The 26,576-nt window shown below is 40.4% G+C and overlaps 1 protein-coding gene across 12 annotated transcripts in view; it reads left to right on the top strand.

Annotated features, from left to right (window-relative positions):
* Window positions 1–26,576, top strand: part of BMPER (BMP binding endothelial regulator) — a 589,367-nt gene that overhangs the window by 249,021 nt on the left and 313,770 nt on the right. The window lies entirely within an intron of this gene.

Genomic DNA, 26,576 nt, shown 5'->3' with positions numbered 1-26,576 from the left:
GAACTAAAGTCTACAAAGAGGACCCTTGCATAGGTCTTTGGAGACTCAAGATGTTGTAGGATGTAGTGCAGAGCCATATTAACAGCATCATCTGTTCATTTATTTGCTCAGTATGCAAATTACAAGGGGTCTAACAGCGGATCTGTGATGGTTTTCAAGTAGGAAAGCACTAGCCTTTCAAAGGTTTTCATGACTATAGATGTTAAAGCAACTGGTCTGTAGTCATTCAGTTCCTTGATGGTGGGCTTCTTCGGCACTGGGATGATGGTAGAACGTTTGAAGCAAGAAGGAACATAGCACATCTCTAGTCGTTTATTGAAAATATGGGTAAAGATGGGGGCCAATTGGTTAGCATTATGACATTATGGACAGATTATGAATATTTGGATGAATCTCATCTTGACTGTAAGTCTTTGATAGCAGAGCCCACTATTTTTCAGCCGTTCTGACCATGGCTGCAACCAGAAGTGCTCAACCATTATTAATTTTATTGATGACTCCTCATTATCTTCTTTTTGTTGATTCCTCAATTCTGTTTTTCCCCTCTATTTCTCCTGCTACCTCCTTCCTTTCCTGGACATCTTAGTCATTGCTCATTGTCTTTTGTATAATATTTTCCAATTTTTGATCTATGCCATGCCATCCATTAGTTCCATGACCACCTTATGTTCTTTCTGTATCATACCCTTTAGGCTTTGAAATATCCAGTTCATCACATTCAAAGTTCTGCTCGTTTCCTCCTTATGTTGCATCTTATCTTGTATTAATAAATTCCACTTTTGTCCAATAACCCAAGAACCATTTGTTCAAACCTGAGGTTACTCTTCAAAGTATACACTAATCACAGTTTTTTATATTCCATAAGTAGTCATTCAGTTCCATTTACATAGTCCAGGGAGTTATCCAAGCCTCTTAAAGTCACCTTTATAGATTCAGTCATATAATTTAACATCCGGGGTCACTTTAATTAAGTGTCTTCCTTGTTCCCACATTTAAATCTCCAGTGGTCATAGGGTAGATATATATAGTCCTAGCCCCTGAGCGGTGGCTCAGGGGCTAGGATGTTGAGCTCGTCGATCAAAAGGTCGGCAGCTTGGCGGTTCGAATCCCTAGTGCTGCTGTGTAATGGGGTGAGCTCCTGTTACTTGTCCCAGCTTCTGCCAACCTAGCAGTTTCGAAAGCACGTAAAAATGCAAGTAGAAAAAATAGGGACCACCATTGGTGGGAAGGTAACAGCTTTCCATGCGCCTTTGGTGTTGAGTCATGCCGGCCACATGGCCATCGAGACGTCTTCAGACCGCTCTGGCTCTTCGGCTTTGAAACGGAGATGAGCACTGCCCCCTAGAGTCGGCAACGACTAGCACGTATGTGTGAGGGGAACTTTACCTATACAGTCCAGTAAATATTTTCACAGTCCTTTAAATATAAAAGTCTTAGGCTTATATATTTTCCTTTCACCAGCAGGTGGCACTCTCAGGTTAATTTTCAATATTATTACAAAAAATCTGGTTTTAATTATTTTAAATTGTAATTCAGTTATAGAAGCAGTGTTAATTTTTTAAATCCTGTAATTTCAGCATTTTAAATTGCCTTCCCAATGTCACATCTTCCCAATTTGAGAGCCTTACGTTTTGAATAATTTTTTTTCCTCTTTAATCCATTCCTTCCAATCTGATAGTTTTCTCAAAGTGTTTGATCGATGTTTTAACAGATAGTTCTGAGTAAATTCTAGATTTCTCTTTGGGGGTTAACTTTCAGGTAAAAAAAAAATCCTCTCACCCAGTTCCAGACTGTTCACCAAAATCCACTCCAGCTCAAAGCTTAGATGGTCATAAGCTGTCCCAGCTTCATGGCAGCCATCTTAGGATGTCTCTTCTCCTCATCATGGCTGAGAGGGAAAGTAAGCCCTGGGTCAGGCAGGAGAGCTACGACTCTCCGAGATCTCACAGGACATCCCTCTTTTCTTCACCACTCCTCCAAGGCAGCTTTGGCTCCTTTTGAAGCCCACCAATGGGGAAAACTCAGCACGGGACTGTGGAGACCCGCTCTCCGTGCCCAGTCTCACAGCAGCGTCATCTAGAAGTTCAAATGTATTTGTATTTCCGAAGTTGATATATGTGACAAGCATGGATTGCCAATTTTCTTTAAGAGAGAAGAGTCTGTTGCATAGACTTGTGTGTGCGGCCTGTTAGAATTAGTAGATGTTCATGAAAAGAATATTACCGCAGTACATTGTGAGAACAACCCTACAATATAAGTATTTGGTAATGGAGAAATCCCTGGGGTTTCCATCCAGTAGCTCAATTTTTTTTAGTACGATGCTCAACCAGATGTGTTGGACTACAACTTCTGTAATTTCCAATTTTTATTAGAAATTGTGGATTAATCTATGGCTATAAACCTACATAGTTTAGATAGTATGATGACTACAGATCTGGAGAGTTTTAGGCTTTCCATATCCTTTTTTTTTTTTATTATTTCTTTTTGTCACAACAGTATGCACAAACAATTGTCATAGATAGAACAACATATTTTGAAGAAAATATATACAAATATGTAAAAAAATATGCATCAACTATATCAAATTGATATGATAAAGGGAACAATAGGACAGGAACGGTAGGCACTTTTGTGCTCTTATGCATGCCCCTTATAGTCCTTTTAGGAATGAGGTGAGGTCAATAGTAGACAATTTTTGGCTGAAGATTTTGGGATTTTGAGTAAAGACTATGGAGTCAGGTAATGAGTTCCAAGCATTAACAACTCTGTTACAGAAGTCATATTTTCTGCAATCAAGTTTGAAGCGGTTGACATTTAGCTTGAATCTATTTTTTGCTCTTGTAATATTGGGATTGAAGCTGAAGTAATCTTTTATAGGAAGGATATTGCAATAGATGATTTTGTGTGTTAAACACAGGTCATGTCGAAGTCGACGGAGTTTAAATCCTTAAATTTTTAAATCTTTAATTTAAATTTAAATTTAAATTTTTAAATTAAAATTTTAATTTAAATTTATATTTTTAAAAATTTAAATTTTAAATTAAATTTTTTATCCTGTTTAAAATCAGCCATCTCAGCAACTGTAATCTAAAGATTGAGCCTCCCTCCCAGCCAGTCTTTCCCAGAAAGAGGTTTATGGCATACTGTATTGGGATATTAGACTAAATACTCAGGAATATCTAATATGTTTGATAGCATGCAAATTCCTTGGTTTCCCTGATTAGTCTGCAGAAAAATGGTGAGTCCAGGTCCCACAATTGTGGATTAGAAAATAAGACCTGAACCAAATTTGCTTTAAGTAGCCAGATGGCCTCTATTTATCCTAGTTTCTCTTCCAGGTTTAAAAAGTTTAACTTGTCTCTTATGGCATTACAACATGCAATGAAACAATTTGCTCTATAACTGGCGGGGGGAAAATAAAGCCACCCAATTTTCTACCTCAACCTTTTGTTAAGAGTAAATATCTGGAACTATGGAAATGGTTCATTGATTGAGTGATCCATTATGTGCCATCAAATTTTTCCAGGACTATTTGGAAATCTGGTGCTTCAATTCTTCCAACAGTGCATCTGTCACATTTGCAGTTGATCATCCACCTCTTTCATTCCACTTTTCTCAATGCATTCTCTAGTTTCAAAGCATAGCTCTAACTTTAGAGATAGGTTTTCACATGTGTCTGGAGTAGGATCATTTGATCCTAGTCACTTATATCTCAGATAGGATTTGTTTGGCATTCCATTTATTTGTTTCTTGGCTGTCCATGGGATAGTCTTCTTAACACCAAAGTTCCAAAGCATCAATACCAACCACAGAAATGTTTACTTTGTCTTGTAATCTTCCTCATTTGGGATTGCATTGTAATATAGGTATGTGTAGCTGGTTGTCTAGTTTAACTTCTGGAGATTAAGGCTACTAATTTTCTTTGCAAGGCTACTGTTCAATTTCCAGGCTATTTTTAAAAAGATCTCTAATATGTAGCTAATTATGAATGTAGGAAATAATCTCTTCAATATTATTTCCTCATATGCTACTCTAAATAATAAAAAGGATCTTTCCTGTTATTATTCTCCTATTTTTATGTTTCTGATTACTTACATACTGAACTGTAATATTTTGCTATATTGCATATTGGTTACAAAAGCTACAAGATCACATCTGGTTTGCTTTCTTCTCCCCTCTTATTTTCCTTTCCATTAGTCATGTCCCCAACTTCAGTGTTCTATGATGAAACTTTAGTCAGTGTCTCAGTTTCCTTTCTTAAATTGCTCCCATCAAAATGTGGTTTGTTTCCTGCTTATATTTGGAGATAATATAGACATTATGCAAGACTCAGTTTCCCTGACTTCTTTTCCTTCCTTTGTTCTTTCTTTTTTAAGTTTTATATTTTTTTAATTTTAAATTAAATTTTTTATCCTGTTTAAAATCAGCCATCTCAGCAACTGTAATCTAAAGATTGAGCCTCCCTCCCAGCCAGTCTTTCCCAGAAAGAGGTTTATGGCATACTGTATTGGGATATTAGACTAAATACTCAGGAATATCTAATATGTTTGATAGCATGCAAATTCCTTGGTTTCCCTGATTAGTCTGCAGAAAAATGGTGAGTCCAGGTCCCACAATTGTGGATTAGAAAATAAGACCTGAACCAAATTTGCTTTAAGTAGCCAGATGGCCTCTATTTATCCTAGTTTCTCTTCCAGGTTTAAAAAGTTTAACTTGTCTCTTATGGCATTACAACATGCAATGAAACAATTTGCTCTATAACTGGCGGGGGGAAAATAAAGCCACCCAATTTTCTACCTCAACCTTTTGTTAAGAGTAAATATCTGGAACTATGGAAATGGTTCATTGATTGAGTGATCCATTATGTGCCATCAAATTTTTCCAGGACTATTTGGAAATCTGGTGCTTCAATTCTTCCAACAGTGCATCTGTCACATTTGCAGTTGATCATCCACCTCTTTCATTCCACTTTTCTCAATGCATTCTCTAGTTTCAAAGCATAGCTCTAACTTTAGAGATAGGTTTTCACATGTGTCTGGAGTAGGATCATTTGATCCTAGTCACTTATATCTCAGATAGGATTTGTTTGGCATTCCATTTATTTGTTTCTTGGCTGTCCATGGGATAGTCTTCTCTTAACACCAAAGTTCCAAAGCATCAATACCAACCACAGAAATGTTTACTTTGTCTTGTAATCTTCCTCATTTGGGATTGCATTGTAATATAGGTATGTGTAGCTGGTTGTCTAGTTTAACTTCTGGAGATTAAGGCTACTAATTTTCTTTGCAAGGCTACTGTTCAATTTCCAGGCTATTTTTAAAAAGATCTCTAATATGTAGCTAATTATGAATGTAGGAAATAATCTCTTCAATATTATTTCCTCATATATGCTACTCTAAATAATAAAAAGGATCTTTCCTGTTATTATTCTCCTATTTTTATGTTTCTGATTACTTACATACTGAACTGTAATATTTTGCTATATTGCATATTGGTTACAAAAGCTACAAGATCACATCTGGTTTGCTTTCTTCTCCCCTCTTATTTTCCTTTCCATTAGTCATGTCCCCAACTTCAGTGTTCTATGATGAAACTTTAGTCAGTGTCTCAGTTTCCTTTCTTAAATTGCTCCCATCAAAATGTGGTTTGTTTCCTGCTTATATTTGGAGATAATATAGACATTATGCAAGACTCAGTTTCCCTGACTTCTTTTCCTTCCTTTGTTCTTTCTTTTTTAAGTTTTATATTTTTTTAAATTTTTAAATATACATAAGTATTGAATACATGAACAGTTGGAATCTGGGTATTGTTGGTTTTGGTACACAATGCTAGTGATAATATTCTAATAATCATTCTAAATATTAAAATTAAGGTTGTTGATATGTTAGTGTTTGCTCCATCCTGTATATAATCCTTCATCATTCAATTATTCAATATTTTAATACACAATACTAATGACCATAATAGTATTATTTAAGTATACTTAATAGGAACCTCTTTCAACCTCTGATCTTTACATCTACCTGTTAATTTTAATGTGTTATATAGAAATATCACAATAATACTTTCCCCATTTCTAGTTTCCACCTCTATTTTAATTCTTAATAGAATAGATCTTATATTAGTAAATATTTTATTTCTATCCATCGTCTTTTGCCCATTTTAATATTTCAATTCATTGATTTTTTTTTGTCATGCTTCCTATACTCCTCCTTTGGGATTTTGTATCTCCAAGCATCATTCATATTTAATCTAAGTGTTTCTTCAATCTCTACCTCTATCTCTCGCTACCAGGCCTTCAATACACTTATCTATACCATCCTCACATCAGGGATGTATTCCTGTTTATCCAGTTCTATTTTTTGATATCTTAATATATAATCTGTTTTATCTATTCCATAAGTTTTTATTATCCCTTTCTTCTCCTTGTCTTGGGATGCGGTGGCTCAGGGGCTAGGACGTTGAGCTTGTCGATCGAAAGGTCGGCAGCTCAGCGGTTCGAATCCCTAGTGCTGCTGTGTAACAGGGTGAGCTCCCATTACTTATCCCAGCTTCTGCCAACCTAGCAGATTCGAAAGCACGTAAAAATGCAAGTAGAAAAAACAGGGACCACCTTTGGTGGGAAGATAACAGCATTCTGTGCGCCTTTGGCATTGAATCATGCTGGCCACATGATCACGGAGACATCTTCAGACAGTGCTGGCTCTTTGGCTTTGAAACGGAGATGAGCACCGCCCCCTAGAATCGGCAATGACTAGCACGTATGTGTGAGGGGAACCTTTACATTTACCTTTTCTCCTTGTCTACTTGTTTCATTTGTTGTTTTATCTGCTCTATCCTTTCCTCTGTTTTTTCTATTTCTGTTTCCTGGATTTCCTGTTCATTTTTCATTGTCATTTGCTGAACATTTTTGGTCTCACAATTATATCATGTATCAGATTCTTTATCTCATTGTGATTCTTTGTTATAGTTTTATGAATACTTTGAAACATCAATAATATTTCCTTTTGAAATACACTTATTTTTCCCTGTTGACGCGTTTTGCCTTATTTTAGTAAATCAAAAATTTACTCAATAATCTACCAAAGTCTCAAAATCACCAAAAAGCCAATATTAAAGTCCCAAAATTATTTCTCAGGATGCACAATATTTATAGTTCTTTATAGTTCTTAATATGTCATTTTACTCCTTCCAAGTTCACCAAAAAGCCTTTTTCTTCTTCTTTCTTTTCTTCTTAAATAGTTATCAAACAACATTCATAATCCTAGGTCATCAAATTTTCCCATGTCTTTTTAAGACATATAGTCAACTCTTTAATTTCAATGGTAATTCCAGGTATTTGTAATCCACTTTACTTAGAAATCTTTTTTCTTCATCACTGCTTCAGGATGACTTTAGCCTCTTAGGGGCTTCCAATGAGGAGCATTCAGCCTAGGTTTGCAGAGCCCCACTACCTATGACTGTCCCGCAGCAACGCCAAACTGGAAGTCCTCTCCTTTTCCTTCTTGTATGTTTCTGAATAAGAAAGTGGAAGTTATTGTTTTAGTTTTCAATTAGCCATGAGTGATTATGTCCAAATCCTGATATGGCATAATTAGTCTTTTTTAGGAAACATGGCAAGATAATCACAGTGGGGAGGGTGGCACACCTAATTTATTGCTTATTCATGTAACACTGAGAGCACAACTGTCTCTCAGAAGTATTTTTGTGCTGCTCCATTAATATCCTGATGTTGCTGGCTTCATAACGTTCAGAGTTATGCTCCTAATCAGCATTCCCTCTGGTTGACTAAAGGACAATAGAGAGATAGATTTATCTTCCATTCCACTTTTCTCAACATCAGAGCACTCTCCAGCTTCAGAGCACAGCTTTAACTTCAGACATAGGTTTTCACACATAATGTGTCTAGTGTTGACTAAAGTCTGGTTGGACAATACAGGACAATACAGAGATAGACTTCTTACTAGCAAAAAAGAAGAAGAAGAAAAAAAGACTTCCATCTTTCTCATTGTTTCATATGTTGGGGTAGGGATTTCAGGAAGAAAGGTGAGGGAAAACAATGCAAATTGTGATGATGAGAAAGGATAACATGTACCGTATTTTTCAGAGTATAAGACACACTGGAGTATAAGATGCAGCTTAGTTTTTGGGGAGGAAAATAGGGGGGAATAATCTGCCAACCAAGTATTCATCTGGCTAGCGTCCTTAGTCTGGTCAGCTTCAGCACATTAATTTGCTGGTTTTCAGCATGTGCCCATGCTTTTTATCCACTACTTGGGGATAAAAATCTTCTAAAGCACAGCTGAAAGTCGGAGGGAGCAGGAAAAGGACAGAGATCGCTTCACTCACTAGTGCTTTGATAGGATTGAAAAAAGCTTCTAAAGCACATCTGAGAGTTGGGAGCAGGCAAAGCACCGAAATCGCTTCACTTGCTAGCATCTTGTTAGGGCTGAAAAAAAGCTTCTAAAGCACAGCTGAGAATCAGAGGGAGCAAGTAAAGCACAGAAGATTGCTTCACTCACTAGCACCTTGTTAGGGCTGGAAAAAAAAGCTTCAAAAAAAGCTACATTTGGAGTATAAGACGTCCCCAAATTTTCAGCCTCTTTTAGGGGGGAAAAAGTACCGTATTTTTCGGAGTCTAAGACGCACCATTTTCCCCAAAACAAGAGCATGAAAATCTGGGTGTATTTTATACTCCGAATGTAGCCCCACCCAGCTTCTCAAGCAGAGGTTTCAGAGGCTGAAAAAAGCTCCAAACGGAGCTTCAGAAAAAAAGCCACAAACAGAGCTTCATAAAGCTTAGGAAAAAAAGCTCCAAATGGAGCTCCAAGGAACTTAGAAAAAAAGCTCCAAATGCATAAAATTTGCATAAAAAATTGCATAAAATTGCATAAAAAATAAAACCTACAATCAAAAAATCACCTCCAAACCCCCCATCACCCATAACAATCAACCAGCCATCCCAGTGTTCAATCAAGCACCCATCACCCTACCACCCATTCAACCAACCATCTTACCAGCCATCCAACCAGCCATTCAACCAACAATCCAACCAGCCATCCAAACAGCCATCCAACCAGCCATCCAAACAGCCACCCAACAATCCACCCAACCATCCATCCAAACAACCATCCATCCAAACAACCAAATTACCATCCAACCATCTATGCAACCATCTGTTGTACACAACCCCCAACCTACTAACATCCAAAACTAGGTATGCACGCCCCTTACCTCTTCAACACCAATCACTTCAGATCTCAAATGCAAATTGATAAATGCAAGAAGCATAGTCAACAAATTACCTGAACTTATCCTCTTATTAAACAGTGGCACATTTGATATCATTTTTGTTTGTGAAACATGGCTGAACTCATCCCTTCCTGACTCCATTATCTCAAACAAAGAATATCAAGTCTATCTATCAGATCGTGAAAACCGAAGAAGTGGTGGAGTGGCTATCTTTTACAAAAAGTCACTGAATCTAAACAATATCCAAGTAGCACATAAACTCTCTCTTCCTGAAACTATTGTATGCGACCTATCCCTTGACACTACTCTTCAATTCTTACTATGCTACAGAGCCCCTGACTATGACATTACCCATGCAAATATGCTAACCTCAATGCTAACATGGGCTATCTCTTGCCCATATCCTCTCATCTTCCTGGGTGACCTAAATCTACCTCTCATTAACTGGACAACTAATGAATGTTCAACTGACCCAATCCATACTACACTATACAAACGCTGTTACAAACCTAGGTCTCGAACAACTTGTAACTAACAATACAAGACTCAACAACTGCAACAATTCAAACTCAATTTAGGGACTACAAATTAAAGAACCTTTTTCCAACAGTGACCACTGCATGATTGATTTTCGTCTCAATATACGTCCATACTTAAATCATCATAACAACAGTACTCCCAACTACAACTTCAAAAAAGCCAAATACGATCTTATAAACAACGATCTTTCATTTCTGGACTGGCAAAATCTGTTTGCAACCTGCATAACCGCTGAAGACCACTATAGAGTCTTCCTACTTGAAATCAATAGAGTCATTAAACTATATGTACCACAAATGACTACCATGATCAAGAAAACAAACTACCCATATCAATCAAAAAAAAAATCCCTCTGGAAAAGAAACAAAAAAGGCTATGTAGCAAATTTCAAAAACCGCTACAGAAACATATGCAACCAAATAAAAACTGAATGCACAAATTACCACACCAAGCAAGAAGAGAGCCTTCTGCACACAAATTCCAATCGTGCCTTTTATAATTTTGTTAACAATAAACTTAAAGACTCTAGATCCATCCCACCACTAAAAGATTCTAACAACAAAGAATGCAATGACGAAACAGTTAAAGCAAACCTCTTCAACATTTTCTTTGGCTCAGTTTTTGTTATCGGCTCAGCTCCGATAACACATATCCGACTTTCCACAAACGTACCAGCAATAATTATGATGATTTAACTCATATAGATTTCACAGAAGACAATGTTGGAAAAGCTCTTCATAACTTAAAACCATCACTATCTATTGGACCCGATGGACTGTGTGCATACTTCTTAAAAAAACTTTCCATTAATATAGCAGAACCCCTAAGTATTATCTTTGATAAAGCTTTCACTACCATTTCTCTTCCCAAACTTTGGTCACTAGCCACAGTCATCCCTATCTTCAAAAAAGGAGACCCCAGCTTAGTCGAAAACTACAGACCGATCTCCCTTTGCTGCGTCACCTGCAAAGTCATGGAATCTGTCATCAACCAATCCATTACCTCACACTTAGAAACAAACAACCTACTCTCCAACAAACAATTTGGTTTCAGGAAAAAATTATCATGTAACTTACAACTTCTCCACTGCAAAAACATATGGACTTCAAATCTTGATCAAGGCAAATCAATAGATGCAATCTACATAGACTTCTGCAAAGCTTTTGACTCAGTAGTACACGATAAACTTCTCCTAAAACTAATATCCTATGGTATCTCAGGACCCCTCCACAAATGGATATCTGCTTTTCTGTCTAACAGACAAGTGGTCAAAATTGGTAATGCTTTATCAAATCCCGTTCCTTTCAAGAGTGGCGTTCCTCAAGGCAGCGTTCTTGGACCAACACTCTTTATACTATACATTAATGATCTTTGTGACCATATCTCAAGTAATTATGTTCTCTTTGCTGATGATGTCAAACTATTTAACATCACAGACAATACTTCTATCATTCAAAACGACCTTGATCATCTAACCGCTTGGTCTAAAACTTGGCAACTCCAAATCTCAACTAGCAAATGCTCAGTCTTACATAAAGGAAAAAAGAACCCAAACACTAAGTACATACTAGATGGACATTACCTTACAGATGACCCCATTCCCATTAAAGACCTTGGAGTTTTCATGTCAAATGATCTAAGTGCCAAAGCCCACTGCAACTACATAGCAAAAAAAGCTCTAAGAGTTGTAAACCTAATTTTGCGTAGCTTCTTTTCCAAAGACACCACACTACTAACCAGAGCATATAAAACATTTGCTAGACCAATTCTAGAATACAGCTCGCCTGTTTGGAACCCTCACCACATCTCTGACATCAATACAATTGAACGTGTCCAGAAATATTTTACCAGAAGAGTTCTCCATTCCTGTGAAAACAATAGAATACCCTATCCCACCAGACTCGAAATCCTAGGCTTAGAAAACTTGGAACTCTGTCGCCTTCGACAAGACCTAAGCTTAACTCACAGAATCATCTATTGTAATGTCCTTCCTGTTAAAGACTACTTCAGCTTTAATTGCAATAATACTAGAGCAACTAATAGATTTAAACTTAATGTCAACCGCTTTAATCTAGATTGCAGAAAATATGACTTCTGTAACAGAATCATCAGTGCTTGGAATACTTTACCTGACTCTGTGGTCTCTTCCCATAATCCTAAAAGTTTTATCCAAAAACTTTCTACTATTGACCTCACCCCATTCCTAAGAGGACCATAAGGGGCGTGCATAACCCCACAAACATGCCTACCGTTCCTGTCCTATTGTTTTTCTTTTCTTCTTCCTATATGCTTATACCTCCTTATATTTACTCATATATGTTTATATACTATATAATCTTTTTGTATGATACCTACATATATTGTTGTGACAAAATAAATAAATAAATAAATAAATAAATAAATAAATGGAGCTTCAGAAAAAAGCCCCAAACAGAGCTTCATGGAGCTTAGAAAAAGCTCAAACAGAGCTCCAAGGAGTTTAGGAAAAAGCTCCAAACGGAGCTTCAGAGGCTTTTTCTGAAGTTCTATTTCAGAGGCAGAATTTTTTTCCTGAAATGGAGTTTCAGAGGCAGGAAAAAAGCCAAAAAAGCAAGGCACAGAGCTCACAACCAAGGAACCTATTGCTAAAATTCACCTCTACGAACAGCTGATTGGGGATATTCCGGGAGGCCAATCAGCTTTTTCTTATTTTCCTCCCCAAACACTAAGTACATACTAGATGGACATTACCTTACAGATGACCCCATTCCCATTAAAGACCTTGGAGTTTTCATGTCAAATGATCTAAGTGCCAAAGCCCACTGCAACTACATAGCAAAAAAAGCTCTAAGAGTTGTAAACCTAATTTTGCGTAGCTTCTTTTCCAAAGACACCACACTACTAACCAGAGCATATAAAACATTTGCTAGACCAATTCTAGAATACAGCTCGCCTGTTTGGAACCCTCACCACATCTCTGACATCAATACAATTGAACGTGTCCAGAAATATTTTACCAGAAGAGTTCTCCATTCCTGTGAAAACAATAGAATACCCTATCCCACCAGACTCGAAATCCTAGGCTTAGAAAACTTGGAACTCTGTCGCCTTCGACAAGACCTAAGCTTAACTCACAGAATCATCTATTGTAATGTCCTTCCTGTTACTACTTCATCTTTAATTGCAATAATACTAGAGCAACCAATAGATTTAAACTTAATGTCAACCGCTTTAATCTAGATTGCAGAAAATATGACTTCTGTAACAGAATCATCAGTGCTTGGAATACTTTACCTGACTCTGTTGTCTCTTCCCATAATCCTAAAAGTTTTATCCAAAAACTTTCTACTATTGACCTCACCCCATTCCTAAGAGGACCATAAGGGGCGTGCATAAGCACACAAACATGCCTACCGTTCCTGTCCTATTGTTTTTCTTTTCTTCTTTCTATATATATGCTTATACCTCCTTATATTTACTCATATATGTTTATATACTATATAATCTTTTTGTATGATACCTACATATATTGTTGTGACAAAATAAATAAATAAAATAAATAAATAAATAAAATAAATGGAGCTTCAGAAAAAAAGCCCCAAACAGAGCTTCATGGAGCTTAGAAAAAAAGCTCCAAACAGAGCTCCAAGGAGCTTAGGAAAAAAGCTCCAAACGGAGCTTCAGAGGCTTTTTTTCTGAAGTTCTATTTCAGAGGCAGAATTTTTTTTTTCCTGAAATGGAGTTTCAGAGGCAGGAAAAAAAAGCCAAAAAAAGCAAGGCACAGAGCTCACAACCAAGGAACCTATTGCTAAAATTCACCTCTACGAACAGCTGATTGGGGATATTCCGGGAGGCCAATCAGCTTTTTTCTTATTTTCCTCCCCAAAAACTAAGGTACATCTTATACTCTGGTGCATCTTGTACTCAGAAAAATATGGTACGTCTTATACTTTGAAAAATACGATGAATCACAGTATAACTCCAAGGTTTTTGTAGTTATTTTTTGACATTAACTGCAAATAAATGAGACTATGTTTGTGGATACATTCCATCATGTTCCCCTTATAGATACTGTTGGAGTGGGAAAGTTATTTGATTTTAACAAGCACACGAGCGATGTGGTGAAGTGCCATAGCATGTTGACTCCATTGGTGGGATGGAAAGGAGCCAAAGAGCCAGGATGTGGGAAAAGAGTTTCCCTCAAAGTAGACTGCCTACCTAGCAGTTTCAGCTATCAATTATGTTCACATACTCACATTACTCCACTTTAAGTAATCAGAATCCTTATTATCAAGTTTCAGTATTAAGCCCTATCTCATTAAGCATAGGACGACACCTAAAATTCCTGATTTTCTTTATATGGAAAAGGTTGATTCACATAATCCAGCAAGAAAAAATAGAGTACCACAAACTCAAAACAATTTCTAATGAGCCAGCAAACAGAAACTAACTATGCAACTGAAGGTGATTTTTATTTCATTGTTTATGCTAACCTTGGCTTGATTCATGGGTTAAGAACCCACAATTATGGTTGATGCAACAAGCATATGGTACTTCTATAGCATAGATTATAAACAGGGACTAATATATATTTTGTTGTTTCTATGTCTAAAAATCAGGAAGTGTGTTAGATTAAGCATGTTAAATTAAGTGTGGAAATATTTAGCTTAATGTTAAAATAAATAAAAGTGTATTCATTGAATAATAATAATAATAATAATAATAATAATAATAATAATAATAATAATAATAATAATAATAATAATAATAATAATAATAATAATAATTTAATTTTTATACCGCCCTTCTCCCGAAGGACTCAGGGCGGTTCACAGCAAAGTAAAACAACCAGTACATAAATACAATACAAGTAAAATTAATAATTAAAAAAACTAATTCAATTTGGCCCGAATTTAAAACAACAATTAAAATCGTAAATTTCTGTGATAAAATCTGTGATTTCTGTGATAAAATCAGATTTCTGTGTTATATATACATAACATTCTTTATTAAAAAGAAATCCACTGAAATCATTACAATGCATTCTGCTGTAAGACTGGTACATTGAAGTTTGCTCTTGTGTTCTCTGGAAGCACAAGTTGGAAGTTAGAATACATGACGAACAGCAATATGGCTTTAACTCACATCATATGTTTCAAAATGTTTGCCATTTGTGGAAAAGAATGGTTGTAATTCAGTGGCTTCCTTTTGATCTAAATTGCTAGCTGATGGACAGCATACAAAAAAGTTGTTGCAGCTGGATGCTACCACATTAAAAATGTTATTCCAAAAGAGGACTACTGTTGTAATTACATGGAATTTTAATATTCCAAGAATATTAAATTGTATGCTATGCAAATCAGGAGTTTTTTAACAGCTAACCAAATTGATCAGGCCTTTTCCACAATTTTTTAATATATTTCCCCCCTGGTTTATTAAATATTATTCATGTTATTAAATACTACCTTTAATATTTAAAATGTGCAAAATTTATAAAGTATAATTTAACATTTATAAGCTGTTAATATTTTTTATCATATCATATATCACCAAAATGTAGCACACAATGAATCAAATCAATGAAGCTCATTTATAAAAAAATGGCACATTATATTAAGCTAATTAAACTATTATATTGAAGCTAGTTTAAAAAGGCATTTTCATTTTTATTTAGAGATTTATAGATATATGAATAGTAATGATAGTAAATAATTTTTACTATTTACTAATTTTACTATTTACTAATTTTATAGTAAACAGAGGGAGAGTATCAAGATCACATGAAGTGTTAATACCATTTTATAATGCCTTGGTAAGGCCACACTTGGAATATTGCATTTAGTTTTGGTTGCCATGATGTAAAAAAGATGTTGAGACTCTAAAAAGAGTGCAGAGAAGAGCAACAAAGATGATTAGGGGACTGGAGGCTAAAACATATGAAGAACGGTTGCAGGAACTCGGTATGTCTAGTTTAATGAAAAGAAGGACTAGGGGAGACATGATAGCAGTGTTCCAATATCTCAGGGGTTGCCACAAAGAAGAGGGAGTCAAACTATTCTCCAAAGCACCTGAGGGTAGAACAAGAAGCAATGGGTGGAAACTGATCAAGGAAAGAAGCAACTTAGAACTAAGGAAAAATTTCCTGGCAGTTAGAACAATTAATAAGTGGAACAACTTGCCTGCAGAAGTTGTGAATGCTCCAACACTGGAAATTTTAAAGAAAATGTTGGATAACCATTTGTCTGAAATGGTGTAGGGTGTCCTGGCTGGGCAGGGGGTTGGACTAGAAGACCTTCAAGGTCCCTTACAACTCTGTTGTTATGAAAATTTGGCTCCGAATTTTATTTATTTATTTAATTTATTTATTAGATTTTTATACCGCCCTTCTCCCAAAGGACTCAGGGTGGTTCACAGCCCAATAAAACAGTAGAAAGTGCACAATAAAACAATAATATAAAACTTATTAAATATAAGGCCAGATTAAAATCCATTTAAAACCATAAAACCCCATAAAATTTAAATCAAAATATTAAAAACTACTAAACATCCCAATGGACAATTAAACACTGTTTTCCATTCATCCCCCTCCTGGATCTGGATTCTGTAATAAGCTTGGAAAAAATTCTCCCCTTTGCCTGATGGGCCAGCATGTCCTTCATTAGGGGTAATAGATAGAGATTTTCCTTGGAAATAGCATTTAAATTTCTATAATCCACACATAAGCATAATGAGCCATTCTTCTTCTCCCAGAACAGGACTGGGTCGGCCACCTTGGGTATCACTGGTTTGATAAACCCACGCTTGAGGTTTTTGTCTATAAATTGCCACAGTTCATCCAGTTCCTAGAGAGTCATATGTAAAATTTTGGCTTAGGTAGTTTGGCCCCGGGTAAAATCTCAATGGCACAGTCTGTAGACCTATGGGGGTGGGGGAAGTTCATCTGAGGCTGCTTCACTGAAAACATCCATCAAATCTCAGTATTCCCTGGGGATGCCTAGTAGGGGTTCATTCACTGCAGTTGCAGCTACCTCCTCACTCTGAGGCATTCCAGTCTGGTGGGGTTCCTGACTCTAGATTAATTCATTAATAGGGAATTGGGGGGGGGGGTTCCTTCCATCCAGTCCATCTTGGGTTCCGCTTCTTTAACCACGTTAACCCCAGAACTAGGGGCCAGTCCATCCCTTGTGTCACAATGAAAGTAATGGTGTTGGAGTGATTTGCCATCGTTATTTCAAGTAGTTCAGTGCAGGGGTGAAATCTAAAAATTTTTGCTACCTGTTCTGTGGGTGTGGCTTGGTGAGTGGATGTTTCCTGTGACTGAGTGGGCGTGGCCAACTCAATGTCACTCACAGCCATGCCCACTCAGTCACAACCCCCCCAAGCCACACCCACAGAATCCAGTAGGGAAAAAATTAATTAATTAAAAGTAATAGTAAAAGTAAAAGTAATTAAATTAATTAATTAATTAAAAATAAATTTAAAAAATGTGCCATTCCTGGAGGCCCCATTGCCACCACCTGCCTCAACGGGGTCGGGGAATGCACCATTCCCCACTGGCCTTTCTCCGGAGCTGCCGCCCACTCACTGCCCGCTCGCCACCTGCTCGCTCTTCGCCTTTGGTCAGGGGCTGGGGCCCAGGGATGCCCCACTCCCTGAGGCCCCGGAGTCACTCCCTGCTTGCCTCCTCCTCAACCGGGTCGGGGAATGCACCATTCCCCGACACAAGCCTTGTACCGGAGCCGCCGCCCACTCTTCCTTCACCACGCGGCATATACTTACTTTCTTCCAGCGGCTGGCTGCCAGGAAAGGCAAGCGTCCAAAAGTTATTGGAGTTGCTCTCCTTGAATATGCCGCCTTGTTCTATGCACCGGCTGTGCAAGCGTACACCCAACCTGCCGCTGATAAATAAATGAAATAAATGGTGTGCACTTGCGCAGCCGGTGCATGGAACAAGCAGCAATGGCGGCGGCATATTCAAGGAGAGGGACTCCAGTAACTTTTGGACGCTTGCCTTTTGTGGCAGCCAGCCGCTGGAAGAAAGTAAGTATACGCTGCGTGGTGAAGGAAGAGCAGGCGGCGGCTCCGGGACAAGGCTGGTGTCGGGGAATGGTGCATTCCCTGACCCGGTTGAGGCAGGCGGCGAGCAGGGGGTGGCTCCGGGGTCTCAGGGGAATGAGGTATCCCTGGGCCCTGACCAAAGGCAAAGGGCGAACAGGTGGCGAGCGGGCAGCAAGTGGGCAAAGGAAGAGCGGGCAGCGGCTCTGGGGAAAGGCCGGAGTTGGGGAATGGTGCATTCCCTGACCCGGTTGGAGCAGGCGGCGGCTTCGGGGCCTCGGGGAATGGGCCCCGGCCCCTGACCTAAGGGCGAGCAGGTGGCAAGCTGCCTCCCCGGTGTCCCAGTGTCCAGCTTGCGAAGGCTGGACTGCAGGCTGTGGAGTGGTTCGGGGGCATGGCCAGCCAGCGATTGCTACCGGATCAGCGAATCAGAACCAATCTCCGCTACCTACTCACCCGATCCGGTCCTATCCGGTAGCATTTCACCCCTGGTTCAGTGTCAAATGTGGCCAGGGTGTGCCCCGCAATGGACCCATCAAGTTGGCAGAATGAGACTGGGTTTTTGGTGGCCTTAGTTGAATACCCAGTTCCCTGACCAGAGTTGGGCTTATTAGGCTTCTCGTGCACCCTGAATGCTTTAAGTCTCATTTTTCTCCCTGTTAGTGGGAGTTTTATGGAGATTGTAAAGAGTTTGACAGCCCCACTTACCAAAGGGTCTTCATAGTTGCTCTCTAACTGATCGGGTTCCTCCCCTGGAGGGCTGGAATTCCTCGCACCGTAATTCCTGTGGGAACTCAACAACCACATGGGTCTTTAGGGTGCTGTCTCTGGAACGCAGTGGTGACTTTGAGGGTTTCCCTCCGACTGGCTTCTCTCCCTGCTGGCTGGGCATCCTCACATGGCACTCAGATGTTTGGTGGCCTTCCTTCCCACAATTGAAGCAGGTGGCTGATCATGGCGGGGCAGAGCAAGGTTTGGTTCCTCCCCTTCTCCCTTCCAGTGAGGATCTCTTCCAGGAGTGGCTTACACAATACTGGTTTCAAGCTTGGTCAATTTCAGTTTCCTCAGCTAAGACACACCAGCCATGCAGGTGGACTGGGGCTCCATCGGTAATGCAGGCATTGTACAGGTCATCGTTTAAAACATCTTTGAACCAACTTATGAATATTTTCTCTAGCCAATTTATGTGGCAAGTCAGGTCACAAAACTCTTCGATGTACTCAGTGACTGGACTCTGCCCCTGTCTGATGTGCCTTATGTGGTCTAGCCTTATGGTCAACTAGGGGGTCCTCAAATCTCTGTCCAAGAGCTGCCATGAAGCAGGTGAAGTTGTGGAGCTCCACTGCATCTGCATTATGGAAGCTCACATCCAAAGTGCAGCTGATCCTTCTAGAGCCAGTTTGACAATCCTGACTTTGGCCCCTTCTGTCCATCCCATATTCCTGCATGTAGATCAGTATATGTGCGAGGAAAAAATCCAGTTGCTGGGGATTCCTGTCAATTTTTTTGCCAAGAGGGGGTGCCTTCCTTTCTAATAGTAGAAGCCTCCTCCCATTGAGTCACAGGCCTTGCTTTGCCTCGAGATGTCTCCTAGGCGGTTCTTCCATGGTGGCAATGGGTTCGCCAGTAGCCCATGCAATTTCAGTAAATGCTCCTGAGGTTGGGGATACCCTTTGTTCATTGGTAGCCTCTTTTTGCGCTTCTACCTCACCCGCAGTGCAAGCCAGGGTGTCTTTGATCTGCATGCCATGAATGTCCTCCCTCATGAGATTCATGGCTTCCCGCAGTCTGGGGCTTTTTCCATTTCATCATCATCATAGAGGTCTTCCATCTCCTATTTCTAGCCTGGTAGGCAGCTCCTATGAGTGATCTTTGGTCCTGCTGCTCCAGCCTTCCTTCTTCCCAATGCCGATGAACCACCTCATCTTGGCACCAGTGCTTGAGGCAATGTTCTCCTTGACCCAGGCATTGAGGGCCTCAATTGAGATGGGGGGGGGGTTCTCCCCCAATCTTCAGCCTCTTTGTGGTCACTGCCCTAGGCAGACATAACAACATTCTTCCTGCCGGTCAAGGTCAGGCTGAGCTCACATCTGGAGAAGGAGTGGTTGGAGTGATGTCTCGACATGGGATGGTTGAAGATTGGAGCATGTGATTGGCAGAGGGGTCATGAGGGTGGGGATTTTGGAGTTTGTATTACTGTGGGAGGAACCCGGTTCCCCAGATTCGGATTTCAACTAACTGTGCCAGTTTATCTATGCTAGTAAAGGGAACTTTGAAAGATGTTTGCCTCAGAGTCTTTTCTGCAGGAGGGGTTTTCTGGAACGCTGACTTTACCTAGTCTTCCCTTTTGGTGTGGGAGCTGGAGCCAGGCATTCAGCTGCTTAGTGCTTGCAATTGAAGCAACCCATTTGATGGATTATCCTGAGGTCCCCCTTGGTTGCTCTTTAGCTTGGTGGGGCCCTGGAGTGACCCAGTGCCGCTTCTCAGTCTAGCTTTTTGGTTTCTTTTTGGCAGAGCTGCATTTCTTGTGCTGGTTGAGTTCAAGATCCATGGATACTGCCATCTGGTACCACTCATGGATGCTGACAGGGACCCCTTGGCAGATGCATGTGTGAAGCAGCTCTAGGTCCAGTTCCTCTTTGAAAAAATAGACCAGGAGCTATTCTGGCCACTGTTGCAGATTCCCTGCAATTCTTCTGAACTCCCTGAACTCTTTGGCAGGGCTTTCTTCTGCTTAATCTCGCGGATCTCAGCTTCTGCTTCCTCAGTTTGGGATTCATCCTTGAACCTGGCTCTTGTTCTTGCAGGAGGGTGTCAATATTTCTCAACTCTGGAGCATCTTCATCATGGAGTTGGGTCACCCACTTGGCCGCTTCCCCATCAAGGCAAGCAATTACTGCTCATACCATGGCTTGGTCAATGAGGTAGTCAGAGCCATAATAATCGATGTGAGCCCACGCCTGGTTCATGAAAAATGCCAGCTTGTCTGGGTCTCTGTCAAAGGTGTCCATGGTGGACGAGCTGGGTGGGGAGGTTGAGGAACTGGTGCAGGAGAGGGCAGACGTGGTGTTGTTGGAGCCCATTGGTCTTCAACCCAGCTGTGACCAGGGTAGTAGGCCCATCTGGAGGGTGCCTGCAATCCTGGCTGGTGGTATGGATGGGGAGGTGGGGTCCCCCCCTTGCATTGCCTTGATGTGCTGCACCATGGTCCAGGGTTCAGCTGCACCAATGAAGCTGGTAAAGGGCTATCCACTTGAGCCACTGGGACAAAAGCTTGATCCCATCGGGGAGGGAACAGCAAGGTTGCCTGGCTCAGGATCACCCTGGTCTAGTTGACCTGGCATATTTGTTCCAGACTTTCCAGGCTCAACCTGTCAAACTTCTCCTGCAGACCTTCCAAGGTCTGACTGTGGACTGCTGTCCTGTATCTCCAATCCCCAGACTTTTTCAGCTCTAGAGGCCCCTTCGCCCTTCATTGGTGGATGGTGGTCATTCGACTCCCAAGTTGAAGTCACCAGAGGTCCTTCACCAGACCCTGGACTGAGCTCCAGGGTCTGAAGTCTTTCTCCACCTGGTAAAGATTCCAGATGATGGGCCATTTGACGCAGACTTTTGGCTGAGCTGCTGTCTGGAAGATGATTTTGGTCACTGCTTCTGCCACCCAGTGGGGGTCTGCAAGGTCCCCAGGTGGACATCACCAATGCCCGTGAGTTCCTCCTCTTGCTTCTCCATCTCTGCAATCTTCCCTGAGTTTTTACTGCTCCCTCAATAGGCTGGGTCAGCAGCCAGGGTTCAGAACCCCAGAGAATGGCTCCAATTAGACAGAGAGTCAGTTTGATGTCAGCGTTCCAAGTAATGTGCCCATAGAAAGGAGAATTCTGAGGCAGACAAGATCTTTAAAGAGCGGTTCATTGGAAACATCATATTGGCCCAACTGGTGAAAGCCGATTCTAAAGTTCCCGTGGCTTTCACCTAATTAAAAAGTAAAAGTTTTCCCTTTCCCCAAGTCACTGGTCACACTGTCCAATCCAGTTGCTGGCTGGTTGTTTGGTTACTTCACTACTCCTCTGGCCAGCCACCTGTGAGAAAGCCCTTTGTTCCCACAGGAAAACTTTATTGTTTTGGCTACAAAACCCCATCTAACTATTTCCCCATTCACTCTGTTGTGTGGCAACCCTGAAGCCTCCAAAATGGGCTCAGCCAGATTCACTTCAGGGTTGACACTACTTGTTTTTTTTATTTATTTTGTCATAACATTATATACAGGAACATACATTGAAAGGAAACAATAGGACAGGAACGGTAGACACTTTTGTGCACTTATGCATGCCCCTTATAGTCCTCTTAGGAATGGGGTGAGGTCAATGGTAGACAGTTTTTGGTTAAAGCTTTTAGGAGTTGGAGAGGAGACCACAGAGTCAGGTAGTGTATTCCAAGTTCCATAGTTCCAGTTATGTTCACTTATGCCCTATCCAAAAGCTGTTTCAGATAGAACAAGTACACTTTTCTGTGTTTAGGCACTGTTAATTGATTTTGACATTCCCTACATATCTATCAAAGATGATCCATAGATTTAACCTCAAAATTCCAAGTGGTGATACCTTGCTACCAAGATGGCTTTGGTTTTGGTGATCATTTCATAGAGTTTCCTTATTGAAATAACACACCGGTTGCTTTAAAAGCTTCTCCAGAATTTTGTCAGATTTCTATCCATCCTTGCAATTGTAACCTTTCTTGACGAAGGTTGCATTCCATTTTCTTTCTTTAACTGTTTTATTTTTCAAGTTGGTATTGACTTCTGGCAACTGCCTGGATAAGTGCCTGCAGTTTTCTTGACAAAGTTTCAGAAGTAGTTTTCCATTGCCTAGCACTGACAGAGAATGTGAGGTGATGCCCAAGATGCTATATCATTCCAAAAGACGATGGCAGTTCAGACCAATATTGGGCTGTTTTTATCTCAGCTATTTTTTCAGATACTCTTATTTCAGGCTAATATTGCTGGTTCATTCTTGAGTGGTGTGGTGGCCTAGAGGTGAAGACGCTCACTTCCCATTTGAAAGATTGAGAGTTCAATCCCCAGCAGTGATGGATGTTTCTCTATCAGGATGCAAAGAGAAAGTTTCTATTGCAAACTCCACATAAGTGTCAGGAAGGGCATCCAGCCAGTAAATGCTCAGCTCCATTCAGTCACCCTGACCCCACCCCAATAAAAGGGATTAGAGGGCCGTAAAAAGAAAAAAAATGCTTGTCCATTTTTGCAGACAGGAATGGGCTCATTTTCATAGATTTATCAGATTTGTACTTTGAAACATCTATAGTACTATAACATTTATTTTATTGCTGTGGTTTTAAATCAGTTTTTGACTCCTGGCAGCTGCTTGGATTAATCCCTTTAATTTTTTTGTCAAGATTTTTGGAAATGGTTTGTTTTTGTCTGCTTCCTATAGCTGAGAGCCATCAACTAGCCCAAGGTCACTCAGCTGGCTTTATGCGTAAGGTAGGACTAGAAGCCTGGTCTTCTGGTTATTGTCCTGGTACCTTAACTACCATACCAAACTGGGTTTACTTCTTGAACAATTTTATGGAAAATAAACCTTGTTACTTATTTAATATTTTACCATTTTGCTCTGAGAAGGTTTTTACCCCCTAAATGGAATTTGACATTGCTTTTCTCTCCTTCCAAGGTTTCAGTTTGTTCCTTTTCCTCAGCTCCTGGCTTCTACAGTAGTTGAATATTCCCATGCCAAGCTAACTTGTCATTTAGCATATTTTTCCCCCCTGGTAGATCCGTGTCATCATGTATCCAGGCTTTATAAAAACAAACTGTCCTGATTTGATAAGTATTAATACATCCATCAGTCTTATATCAAAGTCATAAATTCAGTCCAGGTTTCATACATACATAGTAGACTCACTGAAGCAAACGAATCCCAAGAATCAGCAAGAGGGAGAATCTGAAGAGTAGAATAATTAATTTCTAAGAAAGGATCTTGGTAGTAAGGGTTCTAAACAAAAATAAATTAATTTTATTAGCTGGCATTGTGTAACCAATCCAAGTATCAGCATCTGAGCTCAAGCTGCCTTTTTCCCCAGAAGGTTATTTGTGTTAACCATCTCTCTCTTTTTTATTCCCAAGATCTTTATTATTTTTCAGTGTAACTTCAGTACAACCTCAAAGCTAGGTAGATTTGTATGATTGATTTTCTCCAAATCTGCCCTGGCACATTGTTTTTGTTTTTAGCTTTTTCTTTCCCTTACCATAGCAACATTCATAGTAGCATTTGCCAGCCTTAGGCACCAAAGATGTCTCCTCTTCCTCCTCCTCCTCCTCTTCCTCTTCCTCCTCCTCCTCCTCCTCCTCCTCCTCATTATTATTATTATTATTATTATTATTATTATTATTATTATTATTATTATTATTATTATTATTATTATTATTATTAATTATCTTTTCAAGGAAGCAGAATCAGAGAATGGCTTCTAATAATGATACAGAGAACCTTTATACCATGTTTAGGCAATCTATGGGGTGATAGACATTTTGTGATTTTGAATATCTGTTCCATATGGGTTCCACAGAAATTCTTGGAAATGAAGATGATGCAAAAAGCTGTATTGTTTTACAATATGCCAGATTCCTATGTATTCGTTTCTAATAAAATAAGCTGCTCAAAAAAATAAAGGGAACACTTAAACAACACAATGTAACTCCAAGTCAATCACACTTCTGTGAAATCAAACTGTCCACTTAGGTAGCAACACTGATTGACAATCAATTCCACATGCTGTTGTGCACATGGAATAGACAACAGATGGAAAGCATAGGCAGTTAGCAAGACATCCCCAATAAAGAAGTGGTTCTGCAGGTGATGACCACAGACCACTTCTCAGTTCCTATGCTTTCTGGCTGATGGTTTGGTTGCTTTTGAATGCTGGCAATGATGTCACTCTAGTGGTAGCATGAGACGGAGTCTACAACCCACACAATTGGCTCAGGTAGGACAGCTCATCCAGGATGGCACATCTATGAGAGCTGTGGCAAGAAGGTTTGCTGTGTCTGTCAGCATAGTGTCCAGAGCATGGAGGCGCTACCAGGAGACAGGCCAGTACATCAGGAAACGTAGAGGAGGCCGTAGGAGGGCAACAGCCCAGCAGCAGGACCGCTACCTCCACCTCTGTGCAAAGAGGGACAGGAGGAGCACTGCCAGAGCCCTGTAAAATGACCTCCAGCGGGCGACAAATGTGCATATGGCTGCTGAAATGGTCAGAAATAGACTCCATGAGGGTGGTATGTGGGCCCGACATCCACAGGTGGGGGTTGTGCTTACAGCCTAACACTGTGCAGGATGTTTGGCATTTGCCAGAGAACACGAAGATTGGCAACTTCACCACTGGCGCCCTGTGCTCTTCACAGATGAAAGTAGGTTCACACTGAGCACATGTGACAGACGTGACAGGGTCTGGAGACCCTGTGGAGAACGTTCTGCTGCCTGCAACATCCTCGAGCATGACTGGTTTGGCAGTGGGTCAGTAATGGTGTGGGATGGCATTTCTTTAGGGGGCCGCACAGCCCTCCATGTGCTTGCCAGAGGTAGCCTGACTGCCATTAGGTACCAGGATGAGATCCTCAGACCCCTTGTGAGACCATATGCTGGTGTGGTTGGCCCTGGGTTCCTCCTAATGCAAGACAATGCTAGACCTCATGTGGCTGGAGTGTGTCAGCAGTTCCTGCAAGATGAAGGCATTGATGCTGTGGACTGGCCCGCCCATTCCCCAGACCTGAATCCAATTGAGCACATCTGGGACATCATGTCTTGCTCCATCCACCAACGTCACGTTGCACCACAGACTGTCCAGGAGTTGGGGGATGCTTTTGTCCAGGTGTGGGAGGAGATCCATCAGGAGACCATCCGCCACCTCATCAGGAGCATGCCCAGGCATTGTAGGGAGGTCATACAGGCACATGGAGGCCAATGCACTACTGAGCCTCATTTTGACTTGTTTTAAGGACATTACATCAAAGTTGAATCAGCCTATAGTGTTGTTTTCCACTTTAATTTTGAGTGTAACTCCAAATCCAGACCTCCATGGGTTGCTCAGTTTGATTTCCATTGATAATTTTTGTGTGATTGTGTTGTCAGCACATTCAACTATGTAATGAACAAAGTATTTAATAAGAATATTTCATTTATTCAGATCTAGGATGTCTTATTTTTGTGTTCCCTTTATTTTTTTGAGCAGTGTATATATTTTAAATTGAACCAGGTGCATTTGGAAGCCTAGAAACATAGACAAGATTTTTTTTGTAGGCAGGTTGGAATCTAAAAGGAACCCATAGACTTTTACAGCTTAAGCCAGTGTTGCCGAACCTTTTTGGTAGTGGGAGCGCATATGTGCGTGCCAGAAACTAAAAGAGCAGCTATCCAGTGTATATATGCACATCGAGCGGCTGCTCTTCTGGTTTCCAGCGCGCACATGTGCATTGGCCACCTAGTCTTCTGGTTTCTGGTGCACATGCACATGAGAAGTCTAGCTGGCCGGTGAGCATGCATGTGCTGGAAACCGGAAGAGTAGCCGCCCAGAGTACACCTGGAAGCTGCTCTTTCAGTTTCTGGTGCTCCTGCACGTGTGAAGACCAGCTGGTTGGTGTACCATAACCCGGAAGAGCACTAGGCGATGGCTTGTGTGCCTGGAGAGATGGCTCTGTGTGTCACTTCCAGCATGCGTGGCATAGGTGCACCATCACAGTC

The sequence above is a fragment of the Ahaetulla prasina genome, chromosome 4 (genome assembly GCF_028640845.1).
Source record: "Ahaetulla prasina isolate Xishuangbanna chromosome 4, ASM2864084v1, whole genome shotgun sequence".
Taxonomy (NCBI): domain Eukaryota; kingdom Metazoa; phylum Chordata; class Lepidosauria; order Squamata; family Colubridae; genus Ahaetulla; species Ahaetulla prasina.
Note: the sequence above shows the minus strand (reverse complement) of the source record. Positions and strands in the feature narration are given on the sequence as shown.